Consider the following 10,721-nt stretch of genomic DNA (forward strand, 5'->3'; position numbering starts at 1 on the left):
CGAAACAGGAGAATCATAAGGTTGGAGCAATCCAGGGTCGCTTTGTTTTGTTTGGTTTTGGTTTTTGCTATCTCATAATCGCGTCTTTGGTCTGCCTTAGTCTCTTTACACCGAATGTATTTCCAGCACCATGGCCAGCTATCGGTTGATCTGTTGGTAGTCTGTGTCTGTCTGTCTTTCCCTCCTTTGTATTCCTCCATTTTTGCCTTATTTTGGTTTAATTAGTATTATCTAGTATTTTGTCTTTAGTTTGTTTGAGTTGTGAACCATACTGTTTATTTGTTGTGTTTTTAGAGACAGTCTCACTAAGTAGACCAGGTTGACTTTGAACTCAATAGACACTCATCTGCCTCTACCTCCCAAGTTCTGGAATCAAAGGCATTCATTACTGCACCCAGCTGTACTGCTAATTTTGCGTGGATATTGCAGGGATTACAATGTTCATCTTTAGTTTAGTGAAGTCTCTAGTAAGGTCTGTTCACCTAATCTCCCGATTTGCTTTCTTATGTCTGTCACAATAAACATGGATCTGTATATAGCGAACTCAACAATACAGATAGAAGTTTGGCTTAAAAAACAAAAACCAAGACCTTGAGCTTGGCCTGGCTTGGTAGACTATGCCAAGGATGATCATTGTGAGTTCTAAGCCTGCCAGGGCTACATAGTGAGACCCTCTCTCAAAACGACAAGACAAAACATAAGCTTTGTGGAAAACAAAAAATTATAATACTAGTTTAGCCTTTCCAGAGCCTTCCATTCTTTCCTGTAGATTCAGGTGACAGCTGGTGTCCCTCCTAAGCTGGGGGAAGTTCCTACAGGAGGGCAGTGTGAAACGGGTAGTGTGAAACGGTCTAGCGGGAACCCAAGCCTGGGTAACCTCAGTTCAGCGCCCAGGCTCCCTACAGAGGATATTTTGTTTTTTTCATTGAACTTCATTTCACATTTGTCTTGGCAGGATGCTTTCCCTGACAGGAGAGTTTTAGGTTGGTACTTGTCTTCCTTTGGCGTGGATAAGGCACAGCCGGCCTCTGTCCCTATTCTTCTAGAGGAGACACCTGCTGCCATTTCTTTTGTCTTCTGCAATGGGGTGTACTTCCTTAGTTGTGTTGTTCTGGAATTGCAGTAGTTGAGCCTCAGTGTGATTATCTGGGGTTTTCTTCTGTTTTCATTCGGTTTTGTTGCTCGCTTTGCTTTGTATTGTCTTGGAGTTCATTGAGCATCTTGGATGTGTAAGTAAAATTAGGGAAGTTTTGTCCATTAGGTTTGTTTGTTTGTTTTTTGTTTTGTTTTGTTCTATTTTGTTTTTTGAGACAGGGCTTCTCTATAGCCTTGGCTGGTCATTTGTTTTTAAAATACATTTTCTATTTTCTCTCCGAAAATGCCAATAAACTTATATTAGATCACCCGAGATTGCCTTACATGTTTATAAGATTTATATATCCACTATATTTCAAATTCAGTAATCTAATTAATTTTCAGCTTATCTTCATCTTCAGCCTGCTCATGAGTCTATCGCAGGTCTTTTTTCTACATGTAGATTCCCATTCGCTGGAGACAGAACCCATGGTTCATCCATGCTTTTTCTCTGCTGGTACCTTACCGCTGAGCCACACCCCAGACTCCCGTCCCATTCTTTTGTTTTGAGACAAGGTCTCACCTTGTAGACCAGGCTGGCCTGGAACCTGAAGTGATCTTCCTGCTTGTTTTCTGAGTACTGGTATTAAAGGCATACACCATTACACTCTGCCTTAGTCTCATTTTTGAAAAGTCATTTCTATTGTACTGTGACCATTGGCTTATTATTTATTATTTATGTGTAATCTATTTCTCTGTTTTACTTTCTATTTGTGACGTGTACGTAGGTCAGAGATTGACATCAATCTTCATTAATTGACTGACATTCACTGTTCTCAATCCCTTTATGTTTTATAAACTGAGCAGGGTTTCCTCCTGAACCTAGACCCTCACCCTGAGGCTCACCGGGCCCGAGTGCTTGGATTACAAGGGAGCCGCCAATGCCCGCTGTGCCCGCCGTGCCCGCCGTGCCCGCTGTGCCCACCTAGCTTTCACGGTGGGCACAGGGTTCCGAGCTTCTGACCTCACACTTGCATGGCACCAGCTCTATCCCCAGTCCCTCACAGGCTGTTCATTGTCACAGCCTTAAAGCACATGTCTGCCAGCTGTAATGTGTCATGCTAGACCAAGTCTCTGTTGGCAGTCTCTTGCTTCAGTAGGGGTCAGCTCTGGCCAGTAATTTTTTTTTTTAATTTGTATCCTGGACATTGTGGATGAGACATGAGTAGACTCAGTTCCACGGCATCCTCTGAAGAGTTAATGTTTGAACTAAATAAACGTCACCCACTACCGTCGCCGAGGTCTGGACCTGCTCTTTCACTGTCTTGCGGTGGCCCAGAGCAGCGCTCTCCCCTGCACAGGCTGAGTCTTGGCCCCTGGAACTGCAGCATTTCCCAAAACCTTCACAACGCTTCTGCACCCTCAGACCTTTCCATGCCATCTTTAAAAACTACATTTTTTAAATTTACTCACATTCTATCCCTGAGTGTTTTGCCTGCATGTGTGTAGGCTCTGGATGAACCTTGGTCCTCTGGAGAGCAACCCCCGAGCCACCAATCCAACATCTTTCTGAGACATTTTAAACCAAGAAGGATGTAGTTAGTATTCAGCCATTGCTAGGCATGTGAAGAACAGGGGTTACATTACGAGTCCATTTAAATTACCTCCTCTTAATTGAGACAATCTTTCAGTTTCTACCGACTTTTGTTCACCCTTTGCTCAATTATTTTGAGGAGGGGGATTTTATATATAAAATAGCTCAAGCTGGTCTCCCAACCCACTAGCCTTAAACTCAGCTCCCTGGGTCCAAGGCTAGGATTATGCAGGTTTGTGCCACTAGCTCTTTGTTAAATATTTGTTTCTAGTTTGTAGTTGTTAACCTTGAACACTGTTGGTCTAGAAAAGACTTCCCCATGCTGGACATTAGAATGTTACTGTCCCTTTAAACTTAAAATCAGCAGGCAAGGAAGGAGTTAAATATCTCAGGCCTGCTTAGGCAAATTCTCCTGTCTCAGCCTCTTTATTAGTTGCCCACCACACCCAGTTTAAATTTTTTTTTAAGGTTTATTTTATGCCTATAAGTGTTTTGCCTGTATGCCTGGTGTCCCAGGATTTCAGAACAGGGTGTCGGATCCCCTAGAACTGGAGTTACAGACGGCAGCAGTAAGATATCACATGGGTGCTGGGAACTGTACTCAGGACGCTCTCTTAACTGAGCTGTTTCTTCAGCCCCTGTACATCACTTTTTTGTGCGTGTTGGGGGAGATGTTGGTGTTCCGACAGGGTTTCTCTGTGTAGCCGTGGCCATCTTGAAATTCCCGCTGCAGACCAGGCTGACCTCACACTCACAGAGACCCACCTGTCTCTGCCTCCGGGTACTGGGATTAAAGGACTGGGTCACCACTCCCGGCTACTTAAGTCACTTACTTGAATATTAGAATCACCTTGAAAATTTTCAAAACTATTTTGGCCAGGGGCTGGGAACTTTTTTTTTTTTTTTTACTTATTTACATATTTAAAAACTATTTTATTTTATAGCTAGTCTGGGAACTCTGCCCTGGTTAATTCTTAAATTTCCCTCAATTTCTTGAGACAGTGTCACAGGTAGCCTAGATTGGCTTGGCGCAGAGGAGGCAGGCTTACCCTGCACTCCTGGTCCTCCTGGCTCTGCCTTCTCATGCTCAGCACCAAACCCAGAGCCTTGCTTTGGTTCTGCACTGTTCTACCTAGCTAAGGCCCCAAACTTTGTTTCTCTTCTCTCTTCTCTCCTCTCTCTCTCTCTCTCTCTCTCTCTCTCTCTCTCTCTCTCTCTCTCTAGTTTTTTTTATTTTTTGAGTTTCTCTGTATTCTTGGGTCTGGCTTAGTGGCCCATGCCTTCAACCCCAGCCAGCACTCTGCAGGGAGGGAGAAGCAATCTGTGAATTTGAGGCCTGCCTAGTTATGTGGTGAGTTCCAGGCCATCCAGGGCAGGGATGCTCAATGAAAAACTGTCTCCAAAGGGAAAAAAAAGGTTGCCAGGCAGTGGTGGTGTGTGCCTTTAATCCCAGCATGCCTTTAATTCCAGGACAGGCTCCATAGCTACTGAGAAACCCTGTCTCAAAAAAACCCCCAAAAGAAAAAAAGAATGCTGGCCATTCTCTTTCCAAACTATTTTTAAAAGTGTACTTCAGACAATAGACAATTTTTGAAAAAAAAATGTAATTTGATATAGTTATTTTGCTACCCAGATCAGTGTTTTTCTTTCTTTTTTCCTTTCTTTTATTTTTTTCTTCTATTTTTTTTTTCAAGACAGGGTTTCCCTCGCTGTCCTGGAACTCATTCTGTAGACCAGGCTAGCGTCAAACTTAAGAGATCTTCCTGCTTCTGCATCCCGAGTACTGGGATTAAATATGTTTGCCACCAATGCCTGGCTAGTTTTTCAGTTAAAGTTTCAATCTAAATTTGATATTTGACATTGGACTCATAAGACAGGATTCACTTGGTTTTTACTATATAAGAAGAAGCCTAGCCCCTATTTGCCCTGAAATCACTTCCAGATTTTTATCTATCCCTGACCCCCAAATGAATAATGTATCTCTGAAGCATGGACAGAGAACAAAAAATAATATGTAGAGATCAGAGTGTTAGATCTTACTAAGCTCATTGGCGGGAGAATGTGTGGAGTCTTGGCCTCTCCAAATCCGACCTGATTAACAACAGACTGCCCTGTGGTTAGGAGGTTCAACAGAGACCGATCAGCAGCACTGCAGGTGAAGAAAAGGTGGTAGCTTAGCCAGCAGTCACAGCAGCACGACCAACAATCAAGGGAAGCATGATAAATCGATGAGGAAGAGCAGCAAGTTTCACAGAGATTTAACAAATGTCAGGGAAATAGGATTTCTGAATGAAGTATTTGATAGCAATAGCCCGTGCAACCCTGGAGGTTGTGCGTGGGTGACTGGTACATGACTCAGACCCATGATGGAAATTTACTTGGCTTTAAAAGGAGACTGCTGTAGGCAGTCGGTTAGCAAACTTGCAGGTAAGTCAAAGGAAACCATGGGGAGATTACGGAAGACAGTTATTACTCTAGGGAACATGAACGGCTCACTCTCTGCCTTAGAAAAAAATTTCAAGCTCCATTTTACTTCACTTCTTGGTGGTTTTTTTTTTTTTTTGTTTGTTTGTTTGTTTTTTATGTGATGTGGCCTGTGTGGGCCACCCCACATATATGGGGATCAGAGGACAACTTGTGGAAGTCAGTTCTCTCTTTCTAATGGAACCTAGGTCATAGGACTTGGTGAGGAGACCCTTCACTCGCTGAGTCATCTCACTGGCTGGCTATTATCTTTGTAAATAAAATTACTGAAACTTGAATATGTTGACATTTGATAAGATAATTTATGATATTGGGACAAATTCTGCTCTTATCTGAAATTATTGCATATACATATATGCAATAATATATAGGATCTATATCTTAAAGGTATGAATTCTCATATAAATTTTAATGTGAAATCAATAAATTGAAATAAAACAAAGATAGTTGCTATTCTGGTCTTGTTTATCTCTTGTCACCTGGTCTAATAATATTTTATTGCTTTAAGTTCTTTCTAACGAATTTTGGTTTGAAATTTATTTGAACGATTCTATGAAAAGCCAATAATAAACTACTGTTTACCTTTATCTACCTTTCTTAGGGTGTCAGTTACTCATAAGGACTGAGACTAACAATTCATGCTGTTCTAAGTAGCATGACAAAATCTCATGCAGTCTTACCCTGTGACTCACCCCCATTGTGTACAGGGATATGCTGCCTGCTGGTCAGTCACATGGTAGTCATATTAATTACTGAATGGACTTAGGGCATCCAGAGCTAGTGTTCATAACACAAAAAATGCAAGAGTAGTGAACCGTGATGGCAATTAGCATACGCCAGAGAGAGTTTACAGAGATCTTCCCGTAAGTAAAGAAGTGAAAGTTCCCAATAAGGTTAGTAAAAAAAAAAAAAAAAAAAATCACATCCTGTAGTCGGTCAGATCTAAGGGAGATCAACTCTACCTGTGACATTGTGAGGAAGGAAACAGAAGCTCATGCTAATTCTGACTATCAACCTCAAACTGCACATGGCACATGACAAGTACTTGTTAAGAAAGACACAAGATGATACTTGTGCACACATAATTTGAAAAAAAAAATTACATGTGAGAGGATTCAGGACTGGTGGTGACTTTGGGTGTCTAGCAGGTGTCTCGGAATGCATACACCCCAAGGGTGCCAATTCGTGACGGTTACAGTTTTTTGAAAGCAGTAGACTCATCCTTCTCTGACCCTCACGGCTTCCCAGGCTGGTGAGGACACTGTCATGCGAAGCAGTCACAGTGAGTCACAGCTCTCACTTAGCAAACCGACCTTGGAGTGCAGCTCTGTGGCCTTTTGGTTTTGGATACAGGTACTCGGGTACGTTACACGAGATGTTCATCACGGTATAATGAAGGCTTAGGGCCCTGTCTCAAAAAACAAAAGGTACAGGAAATACAGCTCAGTTCGAAGGGCAAGGCCTTGGCTTCCATGCCCAGTAAGCACAAACAAACAAAACACCACAAAAGAACAAAATAGATAGGCCAGACAAAACTAGGTGGGTGGGAACTGAAGAGGAGATGGCTCAGTGGGTAAGAGGACTCACCTGGGTTCCATCCCAGCATCTGCCTGGGAGCTAACTAGTGACTCCAACTCCAGTTCAAAGGAGACCAGACACCTACTTGCTGACAAAACACTCATACATATAAAATAAAAATAAATCTCTAGATAAGTGTATTAAATCCCCTTTGGAATTAGAATATTTTTAATTTATGCCAGATTCACCTGGTTGTAATATCATTATAAGTCAAAGAGATACGTGTTATACAGTCAGCGTTTTATCCCCACAGCCAGGAGCACAGCAAACCACACAATTTAGAACATAATTTATTTAAAATTTTCTAATGAACAATCTTGATATGTTATTAGTTCAATCCAGTCATTTCACAATTTATATCATAGATCAAGATGCCATAGAAAAATACAATTTTTTTTCTTCACAATTTTTGTAAAGCCTTTAAATATTTCAAAATAACTTTTAACTGTAGATTTTTTTTTTTCTAGTATCTTCTGTAATTCCAGGATAGCAGTGAAATGTCAGAGTAAGAGCTGGGGCTCAGAGATTCCGTGCTTGCAGAGGTCCAAGGCTCAATTCCCAACACTACATACATTAAACATTATACATTAAACAAAGTCAGATGAAGTTAAAAGCAATAGTATAATATTGATTGAACACCTTATATTGCCATTTATGGCATTATTGCATTTTATTGAGCACCTTACGTACCGGTAGTTTAAACGTCACTACTGTATAGGGGGAGGAAGCCGACTACCAAGGGTTCAGCTTCTCTGCGGTAGCTGGCTGTAATTCTGCAGCGGATTCTGCAGATTCACGCTGTGTGCACTGTGCTGGAATCAAACGACCTGGAAGAAAATTAAAACAAACAAACAAAAACCCTACACTCTTAAAGATTTTGGAGTTGCCACTCCAAAATGATCAAATCATTGTTTACAATTTTTTTCTAAATACTTTTTTTTGTCTGCCAAATTACCGCCTCTCCTCCCCACTCCATTTCCTTTTGAGCACATCCGCATCTGTTTCTTGGGGGTGACTCTCTGAAGGCACTGACACACATCCTCTGGGTTTGCTAAGTCTCCTGAACTGCAGAGTCTGGCATAAAGAACTCCTTCACTGTGCTCTCTGCAGCTTCCCGATGTAAGTAACAACACTCGCCCAACTGCTCAATGCTTTTTCTTTTCTCTGAGCCTACAGCCTTTTCCCCCAGTAAGTTTCTGTTTTTGTTTTGACCCTTTAATTCTCATTTTTTCTCTCTATTAATACTATCGCTTTTAATTGAGATGCCACTCCATCCCTCTCTCTCCCAACCTCAACGTTTCTATTCGCCTTTGAAAAGGGGATGTGCATTAATGAGAGCCAGGGGACTCTAGTTGTGTATAGACCAACTTTAAAAATAAGTAACTAGCTTCATGCAAGAAAAAGAGAGCACGCCTTTCCCCTTCAACCAGGACAGTACCGGAGCCGTCAGCCTGGGCGAGCTTTCTGAAAGGCTCACCTCCGGACAAGATGAGCTGATTTGCGGCCACGCTGCTCTTTGCGGGCAGGTGCTGCGCGGCTCGCCAGTTCCGTGTTAATTTGAGCCCGCAGAGGGACCTTTGATCAGCGCGCTCGCAGCCTGCAGGCTTCCCGAGTTGGGTCCGGCGACTTCAAAAGAGTTATAAAGCGGACTGTAATCCCGGTCTTCCTGTTTCTGCGCCTGCCCCCTGCGTGCTCATACAACTGCCCGACTTCCCACATTGTCCTCTGGTTCCCACTCTGCAGCCACCGCAAACCCTGCGTGCGCTTGCAGGGGACTGGGCCAGACGATGTCCTGGCTCAGGCTCATTTGCAGGGATGTGGAGGAGGGCTTGTCACTTAATGTTTGATGGCCGGAAGTTGGATGTGAAAAGCTGCCCGTTCTGGGGAAATCTATACCAGGAAGACTGCTATTTAAGTCGGTCTACTTCCACAGACTGGCAGTGGGCTGAAATTTTAATCCATAAACTACAACAAAACTCCTAATCAATAGTCAGTCTGTTTGTCTATCAATCATCTATTTATCACCTCCCTGATCTATGGCTTATTTTACAACAGTGCAGGGGAAAATGAGAACTGGACCAGTGTGGTTTAAGCAAGCATTCTGTTGTGTTTCCAAGGTACAAGGGCTTGAACTCAGGCCTTGACCAATATGAGGCTACGCTCCATAGAGCCTTCCAAGTCAATTATTTGGAATCTTTGAAAAGCTTAATTTCTTTATCCACAGTTTGGTATTTATTTTTACCTATCTATTTATTTATTATTATTTTGTAACCACCCCAGCTGCCCTGGAACTCACTCTGTAAACAACAATTTAGTATTTAAAACACCAATTCCCATACCAAAAAAAAAAAAAAAAATCAAAGTTGTTGAAATATCACAGAAGGTAAACTGAGGTTTCTTCAGAGTATCCCCCTTAAGTTGGCCAAAGAGAAAAGGTGAAAGCAAATCAGGTTCTGCCATGGAGTGACCCATCCTTGAGTAATTCAGAACTGGGATTGGGGGTTGGAGAGATGGCTCAGTGGTTAAAAGCATTGGCTGCTCTTCCAGAGGACCCGAGTTCCAGTACGCACTACAATTTCCAACCGACTAACATCGGGTCCTAGGGATGTAATACTGGTACCCACAGAATATAGAAAGAAAAGAATGGGGCTTGGTCTGGGGCGTACTCAGTGGTGAAGCTCTGGCCTTTCATGGCGCGTGAAAGGCCCCATGTAGATCCCAGCACCAAAAAGGACAAAAACAAACCCAGCAAACCCAAGTGACTCTGGCTCACAGCTCTCCTGAACTTCCTGCTGTCTCTGAAGCCCTCACACTGCTTCCTCCTGTGAAGTCCTAAGGAAGTGAGGGCAGCTTTGCTGCTGTGTCATTAGAAACTGGAGAAGGGCAGGCTGGGGAACGAGCAAATCAGGGCCAGACCAGAGCCAAAAGGCAGAACCGAGGCTAGGATAGTCGCCCACGGGCAAGTAAGAGGAAGCAGGATTTTGGCCCCTATCCAGGGAGGGTCACTGGACAATTTAACCATTATCTGGCCGCTCAGTTTTGCTCTAAAGAACTTGCCTTTGCTGGATACAGGCCTTTATCTCAGCATTTGTGAGGTAGAGGCAGAGGCAGGCAGATCTCTGTCAGTTCAAGGCCAGCCTGGTCTAAACAGTGAATTCCAGGAGAGTTGGAACAACAGAGACCCTGTCTAGAAACAAGCACACACATAAAAAAAAACCCAAACAACAACAACAAAAAGAACTTGCTCTTTGTGACTTTACTCTATGTGTGTTCATACGTCTCTCTCTGTCTCTCTGTCTCTCTCTCTCTCTGTCTCTCTCTCTCTCTCTCTGTGTGTGTGTGTGTGTGTGTGTGTGGTCTTAGTCTGATTTCTGATGCTGTGATAAATACTGACTGAAGGGTTTATTTGGCTTACACTTCCTCATCACAATCCATCTCTAAGGGAAGTCGGGGTGGGAACCTGGAGGTAGAAACTGAAGTAGAGGCCCATGCTTTGTGGTACTGCCCACAGTGGGCTGGGCTGCCCTAACTCAAACATTAATCAAGAAAATGCCCCACAGATAAACTCACAGGCCAATCTGATGGAGACGATTCCTCAATGGAGGTTCCCCCTTCCTACTAATTTCTGTTGAGCTTTCAAAAGCTAACCAGCACAGGTGCTATGATGTATGTCTGCGCTATGACATATGTGTTTGGACAAAAACCACCCAAAGATCATTGCAGACTTTAGGGTTGACCCTTCAGGGAAAAGGACAATCTGTGTTAAAACATTAAATTTGAGAGTCAAGTTTTATATTTCAGGAGGGAGCAATTGATGTACAGAATTGCTGTGCCCTGAAAAGTCGGTAGAGAGGAGCGGAGGGTGGAAGAGGACTCAGAGGGACAGGAAGAGGGGGTGCCGTAGGCTGCTGGCCACTAGTCCTAGGCAGCCAAAGATCAGGCAAGTCCTGCCAAGTTCATGCAAGGTGTTCTGTGCTGGACATAGAAGGAA

General features: G+C 43.1%; 1 long non-coding RNA gene across 1 annotated transcript; it reads right to left on the reverse strand.

Moving 5' to 3' along the window:
* Positions 1-7,077: 7,077 nt before the first annotated feature.
* On the reverse strand, positions 7,078-8,494 carry LOC119804077. The gene is made up of 3 exons (XR_005283784.1): positions 8,208-8,494; positions 7,421-7,557; positions 7,078-7,294 (listed from the first exon to the last, which is right to left on the reverse strand). It is a non-coding gene; the product is annotated as an uncharacterized LOC119804077 (long non-coding RNA).
* Between the last annotated feature and the right edge of the window lie 2,227 nt (positions 8,495-10,721).

The sequence above is a fragment of the Arvicola amphibius genome, chromosome 18, assembly GCF_903992535.2.
Source record: "Arvicola amphibius chromosome 18, mArvAmp1.2, whole genome shotgun sequence".
NCBI lineage: Eukaryota > Metazoa > Chordata > Mammalia > Rodentia > Cricetidae > Arvicola > Arvicola amphibius.